This window comes from Chiloscyllium punctatum, chromosome 6 (genome assembly GCF_047496795.1).
Source record: "Chiloscyllium punctatum isolate Juve2018m chromosome 6, sChiPun1.3, whole genome shotgun sequence".
Taxonomy (NCBI): domain Eukaryota; kingdom Metazoa; phylum Chordata; class Chondrichthyes; order Orectolobiformes; family Hemiscylliidae; genus Chiloscyllium; species Chiloscyllium punctatum.
In genome coordinates, this window is record NC_092744.1 from 94,374,208 (window position 1) to 94,401,330 (window position 27,123).

The 27,123-nt window shown below is 41.9% G+C and overlaps 1 long non-coding RNA gene across 2 annotated transcripts; it reads right to left on the reverse strand.

The window, feature by feature from the left end:
- Nucleotides 1-27,123, reverse strand: LOC140479198 (uncharacterized). Of its 2 annotated transcripts, XR_011960972.1 has the most exons (4): nucleotides 27,106-27,123; nucleotides 23,579-23,660; nucleotides 16,740-16,844; nucleotides 3,511-4,506 (listed from the first exon to the last, which is right to left on the reverse strand). It is a non-coding gene; the product is annotated as an uncharacterized lncRNA (long non-coding RNA). The 2 variants fall into 2 exon arrangements; XR_011960971.1 differs by lacking the exons at nucleotides 3,511-4,506; nucleotides 16,740-16,844 and adding an exon at nucleotides 1-848.

Below are 27,123 nucleotides of genomic sequence, written 5' to 3' on the forward strand. Positions count from 1 at the left end.
TGTGTTTAAAGCCGTTTTTATTATCATGAAAAGATAGCTAGAATGCTTAGCAGCAGGATGTAATCACAAAAAAAATCATTCAATGTGACTGTTCTGCTGCAGGCAGCTCCCCTTCCTTATATAAATGCATAACTTCCAACAATTCAAAATTTATTCTGATAAAGAAAAGAACACATGCATGTAAATTCTTTTTTCCTGTTGACAAAAATCACAAATTTGATTTTTTTTAGCTTTAAAATATTTAACTATTACTGTGATCAGAAATACAATAAATCTTCATGTTGAAGAAAAATATAATCAAATCAAAATAAATATCGATATTCACAATAATTGGGAGAGTGAACACTACAATACCTTTCCATCAGTTAATGTACTGAGCCATAATTCCACTGTTATACCCCTTACTGGAAGGATGAATTATTAGATATTAGCAATAAGTAAATTATTAATATGCTGTCAGTGAACTGAATATTAATGAGAAATCTCACATTGCTGTTTGAACGAGCAATTTGTCGAAGTAAACTGTAATTATTAGTGAAATGTCTTAGATGTCTCTTAACCAAAGAGGCTGTGATTACTTTGATTGTTGAAACGAGTAGCATTCAGATATTTATAATGACCATTGGATGGAAATCACTGCTTTTTGGTGCAGAGCTGAAAGATTTTGTTATTGTACTATTGGCAGTAAGAATTAATGGATTAAATTATGAGGTCCATCTCACCTTACTGAATATTTTCAAGTTTTCTAACAGGTTTCTGGTCCAATCTTCAGTTTAACAAGGGTCATTTTGCGACAGCACATCAGTAACTGCAAACATTTTCGAAACATCTCCAACAAAGTTATTAATCTGATAATTCAGAACAAAAATCAAAAAAACTCTGTAAATTAAATTGACTATATTTTGAGATTGTAGTCAAATTCGTTCTCTACTTATTTCCTTCCCACTTCTGACACCAGTGGCTAAATATTGATGAGATTAAATTTCATATGAGTTAGACGTTAACTTTCTCTCACAGGAATTGGTCATTTGGCCCATAACGTTGTGCTGAACATAATGCAAAAGAAAATCATCCCTTCTGCCGACTCTTGGTCCATATCCTTCCAAATTATCAAAATGAACATTAAAGAGCCTTAATGTATCTGCCTCCACCACCAACCATGGAAGTTCATTCCAGACATCTACCACTCCCTGTGTAAAAACAAATTGCCCGTTACATGCCCCTTGAATTTTCCCCCTAACCTTAAAAGCATGTCACATAGTTTTTGATGCTTCAACTCTGGGAAAAACTTTCTGACCATCAACCCTATCTATGTATCTCATGATTGTAGAGACTTCCATCAAGTCTTCCCCAAGTCTCCGCCACTCCACAAAAAAGCAATCTGAGTTTTTCTCGCCTCTCCAAATCCAGGAAGCATCCTGGTAAACGCCCTCTTTACCCTCTCCAAAGCATCCATACCCTTCCTAGAATATGGCGAACAAAAGTGAAAACAACACTTTAAGTATGCCTTAACCAAAGTCTTATAAAGTTACAACATGGCTTCCTGACACTTGTAACCAGTTCCCTGACCAATAAAGGCAAGCATACCATTTGCCTTCCTAACCACCTAATTACTTGCATGGTCACTTACAGGGAAATGGTCTTGAACGCCAAGATCCCTTTGAATAATAAAGCTGTTAATGTCCTGCCATTAACTATCTACTTTTCCTTAACATTTGAGCTTCCAAAGTGAAACACCTCACACTTGTAGGGATTAAACTTCACCTGTAATTACTCTGCCCATAGCTGCAATTTATCTTTTTCCTGCTGCATTATTTGACAAACCTCTACATTGTCCACAACTGCACTGAACGTTATATCATCTGCAAACGTATTAATTTCCCCAGTTAGATTTTAATCCATTTCACTTCTATATATTTGTATCGCAAACAGAAGGGTTCCAGTACAGATCCCTGTGGAAAAAAGACAGATAATGAGGGAAATGCAAAATTTTTGAAGAAATTAGGATTTTTTTCAATGACATAACAATTCTGATGAATAATCTTCGAAGGTGTGATTTTTGTTTTTAAATTAACCCAATGTTTTAATTCTCAGTTTACTGATTTTAATGAATATCCAGTACAAACTGCTTTGATAATATTGAATCATTTTAAGTGTTGAGTTCTAACATTAATTATTATTTAATTGTTATTTCAATTCACACACCATCATGAGATTCACATTTTAGTTGAATCCATTATTTCTTAGTGCCAGTATCATAATGAAATATTAACATTCTTTTCAGGTCAACACACCTGCAGTCAACCAAAGAATGATTGTTGGATGAGAAAACTAACTATCTCATTTTCTTTCATTTGAATTCTCATATTAATGGAAGGATCATTAAACAGTCTTATCAATTAAGAGATGGCTAACTGTTTTTAACATAAATATTTATTTTTTTCCAACATATTGCACAATTACATTGCAATAAGAGTTTTCTCATCATTCTTAAATTTGTTATCAGCCATTTTAAAACTAATTATTGTCAATATCTAACCGGCAAACATTGTTGAAATCCAATATCTCCAACAGTCAATGTGGAGCTATGGCTCAATACATCAACTGACGTAAACAATATTGCACTCTGCAATCTCTTAATCTGAGCAAAAATAATTGTAAGTGTTTACGCTTTGCCAGATTGAATTGGTGGTGAGCAAAAATGCAGTCTGAAGAAAGGTCACTGGCCCAAAAGTATTTTCACTGATTTCTCCCCACAGATGCTGCCAGACCTGCTGAGTTATTTTCCAGCAATTACTGATTTTGCTTTTGATTTCCACTATCCACAGTTTTGTTTACATTCTTGTATTGATTGTATTTCACTTCAATTCTAACATCTCTATATATCTGATTATTACAATAAGAGCTAAATAATTTTCATGTTAAACATTATTTAAATTTTCCAAGTTTCTTGTGTAAATAAACCAGAATTTACAAATGATTGCTCTATGCTTTAACAATAAATCTTGAATTCTTAGCAATCACAATTTTTTGAAAATGAGGAAAGTTATCTTTCGCTGAGTAGTCACATTGAAAGACGAATGCTTTATTTCCATTTCATGTGCATTACAAAGCGTGTTAATTTTTATTTATGCAGATGAATAACTGCTTCAAACATATTGACTGACTTGATTAGCATGAGATCTATGTTTATTTAAGATCATTGTTGCTTCGTTCCTTCATTATTAGAAATAACTAATTCTTTTTATCGATCCATTACACTCTGGAACTGTCTAATACAATCCTAGTCCAATTATAACAATAAATATCTCAGTAGTTTTCCCTGTGAATAAACACAATAAGTATGTGATTATAGTCCTGCCCTTCCTGCAAGGGATTATTATGGAGGACTCGGGTAATGTCTGTACTAGTAGACCAGGGGGCATGGGTTCAATTCCCACCTTCAACAGAGATGTGTCAAATCACCTCAGAGTTGATTAGAAAATATCTAAGTGTCTATTGAATTGCTTTTCAACCAACATTGTCTCAACTTGTAACTGTTGTTCATTATAATGACCACAACATCTTGAATTTATTTGCTTCACATCACTGATTAAAGTATGAATGTTATTACGCTGCTTCTAAATACCTCTCAACTTTTAATAACTTTGCAGTCTTAAATATTCTACGGTGTAAATAATATTTAAGGTGAGGGGGAAAGATTTAAAAGGGGTCTGAGGGGCAACTTTTCCACAGAGTGTGTTTCACATATTAGGATGAGCTGTGAGAGGAAGGGCAGAGGCTGGCACAAATACAACATCTAAAAGACTTTTGGACAGTTTATTGGTTAGAAAACGTCCAAAGGCGTATGGGACAAACACAGGGAAATGGGACTAGTTTAGTTTCGGAAACCTGGCCAGAGTGCCAAGTTAGGCTGAATGGCTTGTTACCGTGCTCTATCAGTCTAGCATTCGACAACTCAAACTTCACTGTGATTGGTCAAGGAAAGAACAAACGGGTGTTAATTGTATTTTGTGTCCATAAAAAAGTGAAATGAATTTTAAATAATTTTGTCACATGAAATAGTTCGCTCTTATTGTGATAAGAAATACAATGATTGTGAGCATTGAAGTGAAATAAAATTAAATCAATTCAACTGTGTTTCCATGGTTAAAATAAAAATTGATATTCACAATCATTGTGAGTTTGTACATTGCAATAACGTCACATTACTTCATGTACTGAGCCATTATTACACATTTATACCCTCAACTGAACTGAAAAATAATTAGATATTAGCAACACTCAGATTTTCGAAAATCTATCAGTACACTTAGAAGAAGGAGATTCAATTTCGCTACATGACTGTGCAATGCGCAGACATGAACAGGAATTTTTGCAGTGAAAAGTAGTTACAGATCTCTGAATTCATAAGGCTGAAATTACTGTGATTATTCAAATGAGCAAAAGTCAGTTTGCAAAGCGTGTTGGATGCAAAATGATTGGTTCCATTGTGGGATCGTTGACCTGAAAACAATAGCATTGTTGCAATGGATTAAATTAAAATATGGATTAAAATAATATATGGATCTGACGATACACGTTAGGAAGACAAACAAATTATTCTGCAAGTATTATAAGGATAATGAATTCATAATAAAAGTTGTATTCTGAACAAATAAATTGACTCAATATTTTAAAAATACTTTGCTCTGATGTTGATTAGACATACACTAAGATCGGTAAACTGAAGACTGAATTATAATACCGAGATTGATGGATTGAGGACAATAAATGAGCCATTCAATAGTTCTTGAAAAGAATTTATATTTTTGTCAAAATGCAGACAATAGAGAAGTAATGCATTTCATTCAATGAGTTTACTTGTAGAAACATGTGTTCTTAATTTATGAAATTTTATTCTGATCGATGTTCAAACATTTGTGTCTGAATTAGGAAGTAAATAAAAAGATAATGAAAGTGAATATGAGAGTGACCACAAGATACAGTCCATGATATTTGATAGAAAAAGGAATTCGCATAATCTTATGAGTATTTAATATTAATAAATAATTAACTCCTCAGGTACTGAAGCAGTCCAAGTCCAAGTACAACAAGACCTGGACAGTATCCAGGCTTGGGCTTACAGGAGGCAAGTAACATACATGCCACACAAATGCAGGCTATCACGTATAAGAAATAACCTAACCACCATCCCTTGACATTCGATGGTGTTACCATGACTGAACACCCACTATCAACATTATCCTGTGGATTATCATTGATCAGGAACTGAACTGGTCTCACCACATAAACACAGTGGCTCCAAGAGTAATTCAACTCCTGGCTCCTGAAATCCTGTCCAAACGCTACCAGGCACAAGTCAGGAGTGTAATGGAATACTCCCCACGTGCCTGGATGAGTGCAGCCCTAAGAAAACTCAAGAAACTTGATACCATCCGGAATAAAGCAGCCCGCTTGATTGGCACTGCCACTACTGAGCATCAGTGGTGGTGAGGGTGGATGCTTGTGGATGTCCTACCTGCAATCTCTGCCTCTTCTTATGAACAACGATAAAAGAATCTTACATTGCTCAACTTTCTCATCAAAACAGCGTACTGTATTCACCTCAACCCTCCAACCACAAGGGATGAACTCAGATTTCTCCAGTTTCCTCATTTCCCCACCCCCTACCTTGTCTCAATCAAATCCCTCGAACTCAGCACCACCTTCCTAACCTACAATCTTCTTCCTGACCTCTCCGCCCCCACTCCATTCAAATCCTATCACCCTCACCTTGACCTCCCTCCACCTATCGCATTCCCAATGCCCCTCCCCCAAGTCCCTCCTCCCTACCTTTTTTCTTAGCCTGCTGGACACACGTTCCTCATTCCTGAAGAAGGGCATATGCCCGAAACGTCGATTCTCCTGTTCGTTGGATGCTGCCTGACCTGCTGCGCTTTTCCAGCAACACATTTTCAGCTCTGATCTCCAGCATCTGCAGTCCTCACTTTCTCCTCCAGCCCTCTATTATACCAACCAGCAGCATTTCCAACACCAATAGCAGCTCCTCTTAAAATATTTTGTCAGTAACTTGTAATAAACTGGTTAATACAATTACAGCTGAAAATGTGTTGCTGGAAAAGCGCAGCAGGTCAGGCAGCATCAAAGGAGCAGGAGAATCGACGTTTCGGGCATGAGCCCTGCTTCAGGAAGATCCTGAAGAAGCAGTGAACCAAATTTTGAAATGATCTTTCTAAACATAATATCGTTCAGGTTAAAACTGAAGTAGGTGTCTTACACAACTTGCTATAAGGACACAGACAGGAGAATCTGTGGTGATCATGAGTATGTGGAGGTGAATGTGGGAGACAAGCTGGGACTGTATTGGAGTAGTCACTGTGAGAGGGAACAAATGGTGGATGGAGGGTTTCAGCAGCTGATGGACTGACGCTCAGACTGACTGAGCCATCGGAAACTGAGCAAGTGACCACCATCTAATAGGACAGAGAAACTGATCCATCAGCCTGAAACTGACTGACCACGTGGCTGTCAGTGACTCCAACACCAGTGAATGGAAACATTGCTCAGAGCCTGTTTCTGGAACATTCAACACAACCAGGAAATGGAAAGTGAATAATTAGCTGAAAACAAAGCCACTGCTCTGTTAGAGTCAAAATCATTCAATGCTCAGTTATTGAACATTATTGACTCACAGAATATTCTAACCTGCAGAATCACAGTAAAAGGGGAAAGTAAACAGCATTCTTGGCAAAGACATAATGAACCAACTGCTTGTATAAAAACAGCTCAGAACAAAGGTGCTGAATCCTCTACAAACTGACAAACACAGGTACCATTAGATTTATAGAGAGAGATTGGAATTCTTCAGAAAAACACTTCCCTGTTTATGGTGTATGGTAGAAACCATTCTCAGTGTGAACTGCCTCTTATTTCCTTTGAAAAGAATCTCTGTTTCCCCTCAGAAAAGCAGGTGTGTCGCGCACTTACAGACTGACTTACAGACAAAGGAAACCTGATCAGGGACTCGCAGGTTAATTAAGCTATTAGTGACAGTCCATTGCACACAACAAGAGCTTAGACCACAACAGATTCTAGTGAAACCAACAATGCAATGAAAAAGGTGAATTAGTTTTTATCATCATGCAGCCTCTCTCAATCAAATAATCCCAGTCAACTTCCAAACATTTAAAAACTATTAATATAATGTGTACATATTTATTTACTTTCCTAATTTCCTCCAAAAATATATCTGATAATTCTCTTCAAAATATATTTTAAATGGTCAATTCATAATCACAATTCATTTCCAATTATTCTTAGAGCAGAACAAATTGCAAACTAAAATTGTTTTCACGTCAATAATGACACTAGAAAATTTGATCTGTAGTTTAACCATATTTCCAAATATTGTTTTGGTTCATTATTGCAGTGAAGCTAAAATTAAACTCTATTTATTTTCTCTGATATCCTTCCATTACTTTATTCCCTAATAACAATGCCCACGGTGTAATGGGTGACAAACATTAAATAAAATTGAATTTTCATTGCAAGAACTTGTACAAATAATCACATATTATTTAGTTCATTCATTGCCGTTGATTATCAGTTATTTTCACTGTATGATCACGTTAAATTTACTTAAATAATCACAGTACAATTCTCACCTCTATAGATATGTCGAATGAATGTCAAATTAATCTTATTTCAAGTAAAAATAAATTTACATTTTGCTCTGTTTTATTCCAGGAATGACAGGATGTGTTGAATTATTATGGGAAACAGGAACAAGTGAAGGTGGTGGCTCTCAGACGTGAGGCCAGGTGGTAGTAACAGTGGGGGGAGGTACCTCGTGCCCCGCTCTCCTCAGAAGGCAGTGAGGATGGTGACAAAGCGCACACGAATGGACAGAGGGACGGCAATGGGTGGGATCACCCACCACCCTGTAAGGCCCAGAAGGCTATGTCCATGGCACCACTGGGCATCAAAGCTCAACTTGGACAGACGGTAGGGAGCAACAAAGGGAACTGTCAGAAACCAAACATGAACAGTTCACCCGCTGAATAACAGATGTTGGTGAGTTAACACCCAGCCTGATAGAGAAATGGTAATAACGGGCCCTATTGGGACAATATGGATGAATTAGTAGAGGTACAGTCTCACCGATGATGGTGTCAGGCCAAAATCTCTCAGGCCAAGATACCCTGACGTGTACATCAGAACCTGTCCCTGCAATGAGAGGGTGAGGGTGTGAGCTGGTCCCCCCCAGTGCACAGGCGATCAGTGTCTCCAGGCATTTACAGATATTAGAGGGACACACTGGGGAGGGGACAGGCTGAATGGGCTAAAATAACCTTGGTGTCTCAGGGACCCAAGGGTAATATCGAGGATCATACAGAGAGGAAGCCTGAGGTGTGTAAGGGCCACGGAGGATTACCAAACCCCAGCCTGTGATGATGACATCATTTTTTTGTTTTTAAACTGGGACCCTATTTAACTGTAATTATATACATGGGACTCCCAGTGGGAGATCATTCTAACCACTTTCTGAATTGGACCATGAGAGCTGAGGCAATCTCAGAAACACAGGGGAATAGCTGCAGTACAGGGAGGGTAACCAGACTGGCAATGTTACAAGGGAAGCAAGAAATGGCACATAGCCAAGGAACGTAGGCAGAGAGAGGGAGATAGATGTTCACATTGTGTGTGTGCATGTGTTCACGTAGGCACATGAATATTCATTGACACTGTGTTTGGGAACCAGCAGAACAAATATTAATACAGGAGCATCTATATCAATGACTGATATGGATTTGTCCCTTACCACCTCAATTACTAAAATGAGAGCAGTCGGAGAAGGAATCAAGGAAGCTGGATGAAATAAACTTCTCCCGACGCAGATCATGCATATGGCAAAATATATTCAGATGTGGGGTGTGGGAAACTGAGGAAGGGACCACTCTGGGAGTTGTCCATTTCGAACAGTTAGGACCAACTATTGATGTAGAGACACAAACTGTAATAAGGGAACAACCTGAACAGGCCTGGGACAGGAAGCAAAGGAGAGTCGACATCTCCAGAGTAGTTACCTTGCAGGGAGACTGGAACAGTCAGGGAATCTGGGGAGTTATAGCTAGGACCCAAGCAGCAGTGTGGGTAACTCAAACAGGAATGTGGGTTATTATTTGTAGATCCTGTAAAGATTAAGGGCCCTCTCACTCCCCACACAAACTGGATCCCATTAAAGCTGAGGAGGCAGTAATTGTGACAGTAACAGATTGACAAAAGCAGGGAATAGTCAGACGGACAGTATCCCAGACTACCTCTCAGAAGCCGGACAGCTCATCCCACCTCACTATTGAGTATACCTTACTCAGTAAATCCGCCACTAAAGTGTATCCTACATTAGCGAACCACACCACTGTATTTAGTGGATTGAAATCGCAACAGGATATCGTCTCAGTCCTTGATATTGTGAATGGGTTCTGGTCCATACCTGTGGACCTGGAATCCCAGAATAGGCTGGCATTTACTGGCTGAGGAAAACAATACACCTGGATCCAGTTACCTCAGGGATCCCACAATATTCCACCATATCCCACCGATATATGGCTGATGGAGTTAGTCACATTGATCTTTCCAACACCTCGTGACCTCAGATATTAAACAGGCAGGCTGGGCTTAAAATTAACCCACAGAGAGTGGGAAGGTAGGGAGAGATGCCACTGCTCTGTTAGAGTCAAAATCATTCAACGTTCAGTTATTGAATATTACTGACTCTCAGAATATTCTAACCTGCAGAATCACAGTAAAAGGGGAAAGGAAACAACATTCTTGGCAAAGACAGAATAAACCAACTGCTTGTATAAAACCAGCTCAAAACAAAGGTGCTGAATCCTCCATAAACTGACAAACACAGGTACCATCAGTTTATAGATAGACAATGAAATTCTTCAGAAAAACACTTCCCTGTTTATGGTGTGTGGTAGTAACCATTCTCAGTGTGAACTGCCACTTATTTCCTTTGAAAAGAGTCTCTGTTTCCCCTCAGAAAAGCAGGTGTGTCGCGCACTTACAGACTGTCTTACAGACAAAGGAAACCTGATCAGGGACTCACAGGTTAATTAAGCTATTAGTGACAGTCCATTGCACACAACAAGAGCTTAGACCACAACAGATTCTAGTGAAACCAACAATGAAATGAAAAAGGTGAATTCGTCTTAATAATCATGCAGCCTCTCTCAATCAAATAATTCTAGTCAACTTCCAAACATTTTAAAACTATTAATACCAATGTATACATATTTATTTCCTTTCCTAAGTTGCCTCCAAAACTATATATCTGACTATTCTCTTCAAAATATATTTTAAATGGTCAATTCATAATCACAATTCATTTCCAATTATTTTAGAGCAAAGCAACTTGCAAACTAAAATAGTTTTCATATCAATAATGACACTGGAAACTTTGTTATGTAGTTTAACCATATTTCCAAATATTGTTTTGGTTCATTATTGCAGTGAAGCTAAAATTAAAGTCTTTTTATTTTCTCTGATATCCTTCCATTACTTTATTCCCTAATAACAATGCCCACGGTGTAATGGGTGACAAGCATTAAAATAAAATTGAATTTTCATTGCAAGAACTGGTACAAATAATCACATATTATTCAGTTCATTCATTGTCATTGATTATCAGAGTTATTTTCATTGTATGATCACGTTAAATTCACTTAAATAATCACAGTACAATTCTCACCTCGATAGATATGTCAAAGTGAATGTCAAATTATTTCAAGTAAAACCAAATTTACATTTTGCTCTGTTTTATTCCAGGAATGACAGGATGTGTTGAATTATTATGGGAAACAGGAACAAGTGAAGGTGGTGGCTCTCAGACGTGAGGCCTTAAAGCCAAAAGGCCAGGTGGTAGTTACAGTGGGGGTAGGTACCTAGTGCCCCGCTCTCCTCAGAAGGCAGTGAGGATGGTGACACGGACTGGAACGGGTTGGATGGTGAAGCACTCAGGTATGGACAGAGGGACGGCAATGGGTGGGATGACCCACCGTTCTGTAAGGCCCAGAAGGCCGGGTCTATGGCACCACTGGGCATCAAAGCTCAAACTTGGACAGACAGTAGGGAGCAACAAAGGGAACTGACAGAAACCAAACTGAACCATTTATCCAGCTGAATAACAGATGTTGGTGAATGAACACCCGGCCTGACAGAGAAATGGTAATAATGGGCCTTATTGGGACAATATGGATGAATTAGTAGAGGTACACAGTCTCACCGAAGATGATGTACGGACCCTCCCTCGGCCCAAGGTGCCCTGACGTGTACAGCAGAAACTGTCCCTGCAATGAGAGGGTGAGGGTGAGAGTCGGTTCCCCCAATGCACAGCCGATCAGTGGCTCCAGGCATTTACAGATATTACAGGGACACACTGGGGAGGGGACAGGCTGAATGGGCTAAAATAACTTGGGTGACTCAGAGACAAAAGGGTGATATCGAGGATCATACAGAAAGGAAGCCTGAGGTGTGTAAGGACCAAGGGGGATTACCAAACCCCAACCTGTGATGATGAAATCGGTTTGATGTATTTAAAAGATGACATGGGACCCTATTTAACTGTAATTATAAACATGGGACTCTCAGTGGGAGATAATTCTAACCACATTCTGAATTGGGCCATGAGAGCTGAGGCAAACACAGAAACACAGGGGAATAGCTGCAGTACAGGGAGGGTAATCAGACCCACAATGTTACAAGGGAAGCAGGAAAGGGCACATAGACAAGGAATGTAGGCACAGAGAGGGAGATAGGTGTTCACATTGTGAGTGGCCTGTGTTCATGTAGGTATATGCAGAGCCCATGAATATTCATTGACGTGCTGTTAAGGGGCCAACACTTTCATGATTCTAACACCGGAGCATCTTTGTCTTTTATGCCTCACCCTACAACTCAAATCCTCCAACCCTAACAACATCCTTGTAAGTCTTTTCTGAAACCTTTCAAGTTTCACAGCACCCTTCTGATAGGAGGCAGGCTAGAACTGCACACACTATTCCAAATGTGGCCTAAGGAATGTCCTGTACAGCAACATGACCTCCCACATCCTGTACTCAATGCTCAAACCAATAAAGGAAAACATACTGAACACCTTCTTCATCATCCTATCTGCCTGCAACTTGATTTGCAAGGACTATGAACCTGCCGTCCAAGCTCTCTTTGTTGCGCAAACGTCTTCAGTGCCTTGCCATTCAGTGTACAAGTCCTGCCCTGATTTGCTTTTCCAAAATGCAGCACATCACATTTACCTAAATTAAACCCCATCTGATCAATATCTTATTGTAATCTGACGTAACCTTCTTCATTATCCACACCCCTCCAATTTTGTATGACCTGTAAACTCATTTACGATACCAAATTATTTAAATGAATGATGAAACAAATCCAGAAATAAACATCCATTTCTCAGAGTTTGAATGTGCTCTGTGTAAATCCTGCCCAATGACTCTGTACCAGAGAAAGGCTGCACATGCGCCTGGCTGCACCTTGCCCCCTACAAAGCTGGTGGCTCCACATGTGTCCAGAGAATTCTTGCCCCGAATAAAGATGGCGGCACACACTCATACCTGCAGCCACACTGAGGCAATTCCCCGTTTACTGAAAACACGAGACTAGGACGTTAAAATTTGTGTTTTCCGACGTGCACATTTTGTTTGTAAATCCTCTCCGCTCATACAGAATCGCTCTCACCTCCTGCGGTTCCACAGACAGCCTTGATGATTTTTGTGGGTACCTGTTCTCTGCCTGGTTACTTGTTTTTCTTTAGTGTATTTGTACAATCACTCTGGATTCTCCTTAAGCCTATTTCCTGAAGCTATCTCATGTCCCTTTTTTGCCCTCCTGGTTTACCTCGAGTATACTCCTACTGCCCCTATACTCCTCTAGGGATTCACACAAAAACAGCTCTCTGTACCTGCCATATACCTCCTTCATTTTCTTGACCAGGCCCACAATATCTTTCGTCAGGCAGCATTCTTTACACCTACCAGCCTTGGCCTTAACAGGAACATACTGTCTGTGTACTCTCATTGTCGCAGGCCTATGGAGGCAATGGCAGATGAGGATACAGAAGCAATCATTCTCAGTAAAGAGGTAATGTTGGGAAAGATAACAGCCTAAGGGTAGATGGGTATCCAGGATCTGATGGAATGCATCCCAGGGACTAAAAGAGATGGGGGGGGGGGGGGAGATAACAAATAGACCTCGTGATAATTCACTACCATTTGTTGGATTCTGGGATGGTTTTGACAGACTGGAAGATGCAAATGTGGTGCCACTATTTTTCAAAAAGGACCCGTTAGCTTAACTTCTGTAGTGGGGAAAATGCTTGAATCTCTCAAGGAAGTAGTGGTGAGATATCTGGGTCAAAATTGTCTCATTGAGCAGACACAGCATGGATTCATGAAAGGCAGGTCACGTTTAACACATTTACTGGAATTATTTGAGGATACTACGAGTGCGTTGGACAAGGCAGACTCGGTGGATGTGGTGTACCTGGATTTCCAGAAGGTATTCGACAAGTTGCCACACAAAAGGCTGCTGAATAATGTAAAGATGCATGGCATTATGGGTAATGTATTATCATTGATACTGGATCGGTTAACCAACAAAAAATAAAGAATGGGAATAAACGGGTGTTTGGATTAATGTTGGCACTACAACTGTTTGCAATTTACACAAATGTTTTGGAGTTGAGGACCAAGTGTATGGTGTCAGAGTTCATATTTGATACAAAGATGAGGTAGAGCAATGTCTGCAGAGGCCACTGTCAGTCTGCACAGGGATACAGATCGGTTAAGTGAGTGGGTAAGGATCTGGCAGATGGAGTTCAATGTTGGGAAATGTGAGGTCATCCATTTTGGTTGGACTAACAGCAAACTGGATGATGAAATGGTGAAAACGTGCAGCAGGCTGCTGTACAGAGGGAGCTGGGTGTCCTTGTGCATGAATCACAGGAAGTTGGTTTGCAGGTGCAGCAGGTAATTAAGGCAGTGAAGGGAATATTGTCCTTCCTTGCTAGAGGGATGGTTATGCTGCAGCTGTACAGGGTACTGGGGAGGCCACAGCTGGAGTACTGTGTACAGGTTTGGTCTCCTTACTTCAGGAAGGATGTACTGACACTGGAGGGAGTAAAGAGGAGGTTCACTAATTTGAGTTGGGAGTTGAGGATTGGTGTATGTAGAGAGATTGAGAAAATTGGTTCTATAGTCATTGTAATTTAGAAGAATGGGAGGTTGGAGACGAAAAAATAAATTTATGAAGGGGGTAAGAAAGATGGAAGCTGGAAGGTTATTTCCACTGGGGACGGTTGAAACGAGAGCATAACCTCAAAATAAGGGGGAGCAGATTTAGGACGGAGTTCAGGCGGAGCTTCTTCAGCTAAAGGGTTGTGAATCTGTGGAATTCCCTGCCGAGTGCAGCATTTGACGTTATCAACTTGAATGCCTTTAAGGCAAAATGTAGATTTGTGAACAGGAAAGGAATTAAGGGTTATGGTGAGAGAGCAGGAATGTGGAGCTGAGGCCAGGAAAAGATCAGCCCTGATCTTGTGAATGGCAGAGCAGGCTTGAGGGGCCAGATGGCCTACTCCTGCTTTTATTCCTTATGTTCTTATGTTCCCACTTTCCAGCCGTCCCTTTCCCTGGGAATAACCTCCCGCAAACAAATTTTGAAAGTGCTTCCCTTGTGCTGTCAAAATTGGCCTTTGTCTAATTTAGAAACTTAACTTATAGATATGGTCTATTATTTTCTGTAACTATTTTAAAACTAGTAGAATTATCAGAGAATCCCGACAGTGGGGAATGAGACAATTCAGCCCATCACATCGACACTGACCCTCAGAGCCACCTAACCTCCCGCTGTAACGTTGCATTTCCCAGGGCCACCCAACCTCCACATCCCTGAACACTGTGGGCAATTCAGCCTGGATAATCCACCCAACCTCCACATCCCTGAACACTGTGGGCAATTCAGCCTGGATAATCCACCCAACCTCCACATCCCTGAACACTGTGGGCAATTCAGCCTGGATAATCCATCCAACCTCCACATCCCTGAACACTGTGGCAATTCAGCCAGGATAATCAACCCAACCTCCACATCCCTGAACACTGTGGGCTATTCAGCCTGGATAATCAACCCAACCTCCACATCCCTGAACACTGTGGGCAATTCAGCCTGGATAATCCACCCAACCTCCACATCCCTGAAAACTGTGGCAATTCAGCCTGGATAATCCACCCAACCTGCACATCCCTGAACACTGTGGAAATTCAGCCTGGATAATCCACCCAACCTGCACATCCCTGAACACTGTGGGCAATTCAGCCTGGATAATCCACCCAACCTGCACATCCCTGAACACTGTGGCAATTCAGCCTGGATAATCCACCCAACCTGCACATCCCTGAACACTGTGGCAATTCAGCCTGGATAATCCACCCAACCGACACATCCCTGAACACTGTGGAAATTCAGCCAGGATAATCGAACCGACCCAGCATATCTTTGCACTGTGGAAGGAAACCAGAGCACCCAGATGAAACCCACGCGACAACCCCAATAAGGAGATCATCCCTTCCTTATTTCCCTGTTCCACCCAAATAACTTCACTGTACGTAGTCCCAGGAATGTCCTCCCTCAGCATAACCATAATGCTGTCCCTAATCAAAAATGCCACTCCCCCTCCTCTTGTCCTCCTTTCTATCCTTCCTATAGCATCTATACCCGGAAACATTAAGCTGCCAGTCCTTTCCATCTCTGAGCCACGTTTCTATAATACCCATGATATCCCAGTGCCATGTTCAAAACCATACCCTGAGCTCATTTGCCTTCCCTGTCAGGCCTCTTGCATTGAAATAAATGCAGTGTAACTGCTAAATCCCACCTTGTTCTGTGCCTTGCCCTTGCCTGCAATGACTATTTGCCTTCTGAATTGTACCCCTCAGAGATACCTCTTTCCTCACTATCTATTTGCGATCACACCCACTCCTCGCTGGTTTACTGCCTCCCGAGTAGCATTAACAAGTCTCCCTGCCTCGATATTAGACACCTTCCAAATCAGGTACAATCCATCAATTCTACTCCAGAGTTGATCACAATGATCCAAAAATGTGAATCCTTTTCCCCTGCACCAGCTCCTTAGCCACTCATTGAGCACCTCCTCCTCCTCTGTAATATGGACATTTTTAAAGATGTCACCATTTATTTCCCCACATTCTATATCTCCCATGTACTTCTTCACAGTAAACACTGATGCAAAATACTTGTTTCCTATCTCGCCCATCACCTGCAGCTCCACACAATGGCTGCCTTGCTGATCTTTGAGGGTCTCTATTTTCTCCCTAGTTATCCTTTTGTTCCTCATGTATTTATAAAAGCCCTTTGGATTATCCTTAACCCTATTTTCCAAAGCTATCTCATGTCTCCTTTTTGCCTCCCGATTTCCCTCTTAATTATACTCCTACTGCCTTTATACTCAAAGGATTTTTGGATTGGAATAAATGCAAAATATTACATCTTGATAAAACAAACGAAGGCGGGACGTACACTCATTAAACGTAAGGCGTTGAGTAGTGATATGGAACAAAGAGACCGAGGGCTTCACGTCTTTGAAGTTTGTGTTACATGTAGACAGGACGGTTAAGAAGGTGTTCAAGCACACTTACCTTCATTGTTCACACCTTTGAGTATAGGAGTTGGGACGTTATATTGAGGTTGTACAGGATGTTGGGGAGGCCTCTTCTGGAATTCTAATCCCAGCTCTGGTCATGCTGTTATAGGAAGGATATCATTAAATCGGAGCAGGTTCAGAAGAGATTTACTGGAATGTTAATGGGAATGGAGGGATTGTGTTATCAGGAGAGGCTGGGACTGTTTTCACTGGAGTGTAGGAGGTTGAGGGGTGACCTTATTAAAAGGTTTATGAAATCGTGAAGAGTGCAGATATAGGTGAATGGCCGGGAGAGAGGGGAATTCAAAATTCGGGTGCATTCATTTTGAGAAGAGATGAGAAAGATTTGAGAAAAGACATTAGGGTTTTTTTTTTAAATTTACACGTGTGGAATGAACTTCCAGAGGAAGTGGTAGTTGTGAATACAATTACAATATTTAAAAGACATTCAGATAAGTACATAAATAGGAAATATTTGGATGGATGTGGACCAAGCGGAGGCAGGTACAATTAGTTCAGTTTGGAATTATGGTTGGCTTGGACTGGTTGGACCACAGGGCCTGTTTCCTTGCTGTATAACATTAGGACTCTAATCCTCACTAACTCTAAATTCCTCCATCCTCACAACTCTCCCGATCACTGTCACCTCATCCAGCCTCACAACTCTTTCTTATTTATATGATTCCTCTCCAGCCACAGAACGCTCCCCATCTCTAATCTCCTCCAGTTTCTCAAATCTCTGCGATATGTGCCTTTCTTTAGTTCCAGCCTTGAGGATGCCCTCATTCGCTCCGATTGGTTGGAAGACAAACTGGTCCTGTCTGGTCCTCCAGTCCCACCCTCTGCCTCCTATTGGCCTGTGCTAACATCAATCATCGGGGCCCATTGTGAGGTGAGTGGTGGTATCCTCCCTCTCTCTGCCCTGGGATGAGCTTCATCATTCACAGTCAATGGGGCAGTATCACAGAGCACAGGGGCTGGGGCTATTCAGCCCATATGGGATGTACCCTCTCCCTCTGGAGATGCTGCATATCTGTCCCAACTCCCCTCCCATTTGCCCATAGCCCCCCAAATCTTTGCTTAAAAAGTAAAATTCCAAATCTGCTTATGAATAACTGCTGAATCTGTGTCCAGCTGCCATTCAGACTGTTCCAGATGCTCAGAATTTACTGAATAAAATAATATTCACATATTCATCCTGCATTAGTTGCCAATTACTTGAAAATAGTTATTAAAATTGTGACGTTGTTAACAATTCCTCTCTCTCTCTGTAAATTAAATACCTTGGAAACAAATCTGCACCTGGTTGAAATCATTGCTTTACCTTCTCAGCTCCAAGGATAATTATCTGTGCTTCTGCTAGCTCTCCACAAAAGAGGAACACATCTTATTTTCATTTATTAGTGTCATAGAGATGTACAGCACAGAAACAGACCTTTGGTCCAATTGGTCCATGCCAACTAGGAATCCTAAAGTAATGGGGTCCGGTTTGTCAGCTATTGGTCCATATCAGTCGAAACCCTTCCTATTCATATACCCAATCGGATGCCTTTTAAATGTTGTAATTCTATCAGCCTCCACTACTTCATCCGGCTGCTCATTCCACACAGCTCAGCTTGAACACGTGGCCCCTTAGATCCCTTTTAAATTTTTGCCCTCTCAACTTAAGCCCACGTGCTCTTGTTTTGGACCCATCTAACCTGGGGGCAAAAGACTCCGGCTGTTCACCATATCCACGCCCCTCGTGATTTTATAAATCTCCGTAAAATCACCTCTCAGTCTTTGACTCTCCAGGGAAATTAACCCGAGCCTATTCAGCTTCTCCCTTTAACTCAAATCCTCCAACCTGGCAAAATGGTTGTAAATCTTGTCTGAACTCTTTCAAGATTCACAACCTCCTTCCCACAACAGGGAATTTTGAACTTAAAACAGAATTCCTGAATGGCTTAATCAATGTCCTGTCCAGCCACAATATGACATCCCAGCTTCTGTATTTAACGCATTGACCAATAAATATAAGTGTACCAAACGCCACCTTCACTCGCCTTCCTACCTGCAACACCACTTTCAAGGAACAATGAAACTGCACACCATGGTTTCTTTGTTCAACAACACTCCCAAGGACTTTACCATTAAGTGCATAGTCCTGTCCTGATTTGCCTTTCCAAAATACAACAGCTCACATTTATCTAAATTGAACTCCATCTGCCATTCCTTGCTCCAATGGCTCATCTGATCAACATCCTGTTATATTCTGAACTAACCTTCTTCACAGTCCACTACACCTTCAATTTTGGTGTCTTCTGTAAACCTACTGACCATACTTCATATTCACATCCAAGTCATTTATTTAAGGGCCCAATATCCATTCCTGCAGCACATTGCTGCTCACAGGCCTCCAGTCCACAAAGCAACCCTCCAACACCACCCTCTGCCGCCTACCTTCAAGCCAGTTTTGTATCCAAATGTCTGGTTCTCCCAACATTCAATGTTATCTAACCTTGCTAACCAGTCTGCTTTGTGGAACATCGTTCAGTGTCCATATAGACAACGTCCACAGTCTGCCTTCAAAAAAATTCAATCAAGTTAGAGAAAGAGACTTTCCCACACACAAAGCCACGTTGACTATCACTAATCATTCCTCGACTTTCCAAATACATGTAAATCCTTTCCCTCAGAATCCCTTCCAACAACTTGCCTGCCACTGATGTCAGGGTGACTGTCCTCTTGCTCCCTGGCCTTTCCTTACCACTTTTTAAAATAATGGCACACATCTTCCAGCACCTCATCTGTCACAAACGATGATTATAAATATCTCAGGGAGGGGCACTGCTATCACTTTCCTAGCTTTCCACAAATTTCTGGGATACATCTTGCTATGATCCAGTACATCCACCTCTGTAATATGGACACTTTTCAAGTTATCACTATTATTTCTCCAAACTCTCTAGAACAGAATAGCACAGTATCTCTCCCACTTCCTGTTGTTACATAGATGGCCTTCTTGATCTTTAAGGTGCCCTATTCTCTGCCTGGTTATTCTTTTATCCTTGATGTATTTGTAGAATCTCTTTGGATTCTCCTTAAACCATTTCCTAGAGATATGTCATGTCCCCTTTTTACTCTCCTGATTACCCTCGAGTATATTCCTGTAAAAACGTGATCCTGTACTCTCAATTCCTCTGCTTCTGGCATATCTGCTCCCAGGCGAAGCAATTCCACTCCAGGATATCTCAGAAAGATTTTCTATTTCAAGGACCACATCTCCCTTCCACGTGATCAACAATGCCCCTCAATGCATATCCTCCACTTCCTGCACCTTCGCCTTTACACCACCCCTCCAACCACAAGAAGAATATAATCCACCGATCCTCACTTGCCACCCCACTTATCACCAGATACAGCGCATTAACCTCTGCCATTTCCGCTACCTACAGTCAGACCCCACCACCAGGAATATATTTCCCTCCCCAGCCCTTTCTAAGTTCTGCAGAGACCATGGGATCTTTGGTGCTGATGTGCTGCCCCACGGATACCTCAGTCACTCACCCTGCCAAATGGCCTAGTGAGATTATCACTAGATGGATAATCCAGACACCCAGATAACGTTCTGGGGCCCAGGGTGTGAATCCTGCCACGGCAGATGGTGGAATGTGAATTCAAAAAACATTTGGAATTAGGAATCTATGAAATACTATGATTCCATTGTTGATTGTTGCGAAAAAAAAACCCCATCAGATTCACTAATATCCTTCAGGGTCCGAATCTGCCATTCTTAACAGGTCTGGTCTACATGTGACTCCAGACCCACAGCAATGTGACTGCCCTTTAGGCCCAGCCAGGGACACCCTCATCCTGTGAATGAATAAAAAAGTTCAAGTCTTGTATACAACCATACTATTCTTACAGATAAGTGATGTCTTCGTAAATTTGCTTCTCAATTCCCTGCTGACTATTGGGGAAGTGGGGGGCGGTCAATAATACCATCCCAATAAGGAGATCATCCCTTTCTTATTTCTCAGTTCCACCTGTATAACTTGCCTCGATATACTCCCAGGAATACCCTCTTGAAACCCAGCTGGAATGTTATACCTAATCAAAAATACCACTTCCCCTGCTCTGTTGCCCCCTTTCTATCTTTGCTATAGCATCTAGCCCTATCTATCCCTGAGTCATGCCTCTGTAATTGCGATAATATCCCAGTGCCATGTTCAAAACTATGCCTTGAGCTCATCTGCCTGACCTATTGGGCCTCCTGCATTGAAATAAATGCAGGGTAACTGCTCAGTCCTACCTCGTTCTCTGCCATGCCTTTGCCTGCCTTGACTATTTGACATCTGAACTGTACCAGCGTCAGACTGAGCTCTTCCCTCACTCTCTCTCTGGGTTTACCCACATTCCTTCACTGGTTTAATGCCTCCTGAATAGCACTAGCAACTGTTCCCTTCCAGTACCAGTACAATCCATCCTTCTGATGGACGTCAATTCTACCCCACAAGAGATTCCAATGATCCAACAATGTGAACTCTTCTATTCCTATGTCATTGATACCAATAAACAACAGCCTCCCTTCAAAATGGTTATTCTCCCCTTTAAGAATATTCTGCTCCCTCTCTGAGACATCCTTATACAAAAATTACACATTCGAATAATAAACCTTACACTCATCTGGTCAGCATAAAAGGATTACATGACACATTGAAGGTTTGGGGAGACCTTTTGAGAGAATGCGATGATTCCAAGGAGAATTTTTAAGCAGCAAATGGGATTGATCTGGAACACAATACTCTCACACACAATGCGAATATCCAGATCCTGATATACTGAGTAATTCAATCAGAGTTTAGCAGAATATTTACTGAGATTACCATCTGAACGTCCACTTGTAATATCCTGTAATACAAGTTTATAAAATCTGTCACAATCAGTTCAAGTTAGAAACTCACACCATCCCCTCCTCGTGGCCCAGGATTACTGTACATATTACCCTTGACTACTCAGCAGTCAACTCAGGGGGAAATCTGTGGGTTTCTTGGAGATTCCAACTTGAGATCTCACGTGACTGAACACAGCAGTTCTTTGACACATTGGAGAAAATGATCCAAGCGTCAGTGAGTTATGGGGAACAAGAATTACTTTCTTTTCTTTCATTCCGTGCTGCCGCTCTGCCTCATCAATAAGACATGGGTGTGAAAGGCTAATGCCTAACGATGGGCAAGTTGTCTCCATCCTGACCAATGTGAAAAGAGAGAGATGCACAGGAGAAGGGGGCAACAAGTTGCCAGATGGGGTATAACTTGGGAAAAATGGGAAATTGCTCATTTTGGAGGAGATAATAAAAGAACAAAGTACTATTTAAATGGTAGAAACTGTAGAAAGCTGCACCACAAAGGGACCGGGGTAATTGTTCAGGAAACACAGAAAGCTACCACACAGTTACACCAGGGAATCAGGAAGGGGAATCGAATGTTTTGTTTCAAAGTTTTTCAGTATTAGAGTTTGGAGTATATACTTGAGAGTAACGTGTGGAAGTGCTGGTGAGACCACCATATCTGCAGGAATGAGAGCAGTTTTGGTCCCTTTAGATAAGGAAATGTCTCACTTTATTGGAGGCATTTCAGGGAAGATTCAATGAGATGATCCCTGGTTTGGAGGGATTATCTTTTAAATAAAGGCTGAAAAGGTTGGGACTCTACTCACTGGATTTTGGAGAAAGAGAGGTGATCTCATTGAGACAGATGGGATTCTGAAGGGGTTTGACAGGATAAATACAGAGGGGATGTGTCTGAGGGTAAATACTGAGAGGGGAGTCTGAAACCAGATTCTGAGTCATGGAATCAAGGGTTCTGTTTTGGATTCAAGTTTAAGGCGACACAGACGTGGGTAAGGGGTTTCAGTAGCAATAGAGCTGGGGTGAGGTGGAGAAAAGCAACGTTTAAGAGATTGGAATTCCTGGTGTTTGTGATTGTGTGGATGTCTGATCAGAAGGTCACCTTGGGGTCAGATATAACAGCAATATTGTGAAGAGTGTCGTTCTGCTTCAGAGAGTTCCCAGTGAGAGGGAGGGGCTCAGCAGAAAGGTAAAGGTAAGGCAATGGGTTTAACCATGACAATGTTTCATTGGCTGAAATTGCAGCTAATCGAATAGTGGGAATGTGACAAGCAGTTTGATAACTGAGTAACAGTGGAGTAATGGAGAGGGATGATGGGGAGGGAGAGCAGGGCATCGTCAGTGTACATGTCAAACCTAACACAGTGTGTTTGGATGATATCACCTCCTGGCACTATGTACGTGAGATACAGGAGAGACCAAGGATAGATCGTTGAGGGACACCAAATGCAAGGAATTCCGAAAGGAAAAGGAGAGTGGAGATGGAGCACGATTTTCCTACACCGGTGAGGTCAAATATCAGTTTTTCACAAAATGGGAGAGAAGGACATAACCAAAAAAAGACCAAAAGACAGAACAAGGAACAATATCTATGAATTGGCGAGGGGGAGTGATGAGGCGGCAGTGGAGGAAAGAGAGTTGGAAAGTGAGTTTAGTGAGATTCGGGTAAAGGGTCAAGGTGAGCTCTGATAAGGCTTGATAAGACACTGGAGAAAGATGTAGGTTTAGGACAAAACCAGGAACACCACGTGAGGCAGTTTGGCTCAGTGGGCTAGTGGGAGGGAGAGAAGCAGCAGATCGGATTATCTCAGTCTTAGTGACAGAGAAACTCCATGTGCTCCTCACTCGTTGTTGGAGGGGAGGATGGAGGAGACAGGATGATGGGCAGTGTTTTACAAAGAAACAAAACCAGGATTAGTGATATTTGAAATGAGTGAACAAACCTGATGTATTTAGCTTTTACCCAGAATATTAAAACAAACGGCTGAAGTCTGATTCGAATCCCATCTTGGCAGATGGTGGAATCTGAATTCAAGAAAAAAAAACAACATATTAGGAATCTCCTGATCTCCATGAAACCATTGTCAATGGCGAAAAAATCCTGCCAACCCGATAGTGGCCCAGCCAGCTACTCACTGTATTAATCACTGCAAAGTCTCAACACAGGAATGAAACTGGATGGACCAGTTGGCAACTAACAAGGCACCAGAAATTACAACCACAGAATCAGCCCTCTCGATGGTGCAACGTCCTCCAGACTAACATATGGTTTTTGGTGCCAAAATGTGGAGAGCTGTCTCACAGACTAGTCAAGGAACAGCCTGACATAGTCATACTCATGGAATCATCCCTTACAAAGATGACCAGAAACCACCATCACCATCCCTAGATATCGAGAGTGTGGTGCTGGAAAAGCACAACAGGTCAGGCTGCATCCGAGGAGCAGGAGAATCGACGATTCAGGACTAAGCCCTTCATCAGCCTGACCTGCTGTGTTTTTCCAGCACCAGACTCTCGACTCTGATCTCCAGCATCTGCAGTCTTCACTTTCTCCTAAAATCTCTGGATATGTCCTGTCCCACCGGCAGGACAGACCAGGCAGAGGTGGTGGCACAGTGGTCTACAGACAGGGAGGATTTGCCCTGGGAGTACACAGCATTGGCCCCGGAGACCAGTAGGTCTCATGGCTCCTTCTGATTACCACGTACCGTCTTCCCTTGGCTGATGGATCAGTTCTCCTTCATTTTGAACAGCACTAGGAGGAAGCACTGAGGAAGTAAAATGGTGTCAAACGTACCCTGGGTACAGGATTTCAATGTCCACAATCGAGACTTGGTATGCAACAGAATTACTGACTGAGCTGGCCAGGTCCTAAAGGATATAGCTGCTCAACTGAATCTGCAGCAGGTGGTGAGGGAACCAACAAGAGTGTAAAACATACTTGATCTCATTGTTATGAATTGACCAGCGGCAGATACATCTGGCCATGATAGTATCAGTACGAGCGACCATCACACATTCCTTTTGGAGACAAAGTCTTGCCTTAAAGTTGAGAAAAACATCCATTGTGTTGAGTGGCACTATCATTGTTCTAAATGGGATAGACTTCAAAGAGATGTAGGATCTCAAACTGGGTATCTATGAGGCACTGTGGGACATCAACAGCAGAACTGTACTCCAGCACAATCTGTAATCTCATGGGTTTGTAAACCCTGCTCTCACCCATCACAATGGACAGTAAACGAGGGCATGCCATGAGCAGCACCAGGCAGACCTAAAAATGAAGTGCCAACTCGGTGAAGCTACCAAACAGAACTACCTGCATATCAAACAGCATCAGCAGCAAGCAACAGAGCTCAGTGATCCTACATCCAGTGGAACAGATCGGAGCTCTGCAGTTCTGCCACACCCAGTTGTGAACGGTGATGGACAATTAAACAACTCACTGGAGGAAGCATCACAGATATCCCCACCCTTACTGATGGAGGGGCCTCACACACCCATGCACCAGATAAGATGACAGCATTTGCAGCAATCTGCAGCCAGAAATGCAAAGTGGGATGACCCATCTCAGCCTTCTCCAGTCGTTTCCAACATCACAGATGTGAGTTTTAAGCCAGTTCGATTCAGTTTGAATAACATCAAGAAATGGTTAAGTAGTGCAAAGGCTACGTGCCCTGCCAATATTCTGGCAATAATACTGATATCTTGTGCTCCAGAACTTGCCACCCACCAAGCCAAGTACCGCTCCAGCACTGGCATCTACCGACAATGTGGAACATTGCCCAGGGATGTTCAACACAAAAACACAGGGCAACCCAACCCAGGCAATTTCCATCTATCAGTCCACACTCGATCAGCAGTAAAGTGATGGCAGGTGTTATAAACAGGGCTATCAACCAGCAACAGCCAGCTGAGTGACACTCATTTTAGGCACCACCAGGGCCACTCAGCTCCCGATTGTGTTACCGCCCTGATTCACAACCTGACAACTAACTGAATCCCAGAGGTGAGGTGAGGGTGACAACTCAGTCCCACTCCAAGATCACGAATTCTAGCTGATTCCACCCTCACCTCAGCTCATATAATGAAACCCTCATCCATTGTGTGTTATCTCCACACTTCATTTTCCAAACACTCTCAGGGTCAGCTTCCCACATTCAACCTCCCTGTAATGTCAAGAAAGTCTAAATCTCTGCTTGTTGATTCATCAAAAGGCTCCTAATTATAATCAACATACAGCCATAGAGATGTACAGCAAGGAAACAGACCCTTCAGTCCATCCCGTCTATGCCGACCAGATACCCCAACCCAATCTTGTCTTACCTGCCAGCACCTGGCCAATATCCCTCAATTTAAAATTCTCACAGTTGATTTAATTCCTGGCTGTGATCATCCGTAGCTCCCTGCACCACACACACTTTGAGACCTCGACAACCCATTTTCTTCGAGACTCCCAACCATTTGTTAATTCATTACTTCACCTGTGTGGCTGTTTCTAAAGTTGCTGAAACAGCTTGGTCTGAAATTCGCAGCCAAAACCTCACAGGTCTGCTTTCCACCTTTAAGACATCCCTCAAAACCTGCTTTTTGGCAATGCTTTTGGTCACTTGACCTAATATCTCCATCTATGACCTTATGTCTAAAGTTCTCAATAGTATTTTTGTGAAATTATAAGCATGATAATAGAAATACAAACAGTTGTTGATTTGGATATTATTTTCAAATCATCATCACTGTTGCTGAATGAATACTCTGTAATGTCTCTTATCCAACCACATTGTAGGAGCACCTTCACCACACAAACTGCAGCTGTACAGAAAGTCAAACATCACCCTCTCCACAGGCAACAGGGCTTTGGCATTAATCACTGGTATCTGTGGAAGTAGAAACACAGTTAATGTTTCAGGGAGTGCAAAACAGATTACAGGGAATGAAAATGGTGCAGAATTTGATAGTCAGAAATGGAAGGAAAATACACTTGCTTGTTGGAAAAAGAATTCTTGACTGTCAAAAATATTGAAGAAAAAAGTAATCTGATAATAGAGCAGTACATGGTCAGGGGCTGGGCCGCAGTGAAAAACCCTTTGTCTATAAATTACTTTCGAGACTGACGAGGCTATATATTGACAAAGTGGTCATGAGGGAGCCCAGAGGTGAATCAGAGCAGCATTGGCTGCTCTGACCCCAATGACTCTATACCAGTGAAAGGCTGCACATGCGCCTGGCTGCACCTTGCCCCCTACAAAGATGGCGGCTCCGCACGGGTCCAGTGAGTCTTTGTCCCGAATAAAGATGGCGGCGCTCACTCAACCCTGGAGCCGCTCTGAGGCAAATTCCCCATTTACCGCAAACACGGGACTGGGACGTTCAAATTTGTGTTTTGCGACATGCACAATTTGTTTGTAAAACCTCTCCGTTCATAGCAACACAGTTTTTCCCCCGTTTCCCTGTTTATTTCTTTCCTTACCGTATCGTTTCGCTCCAT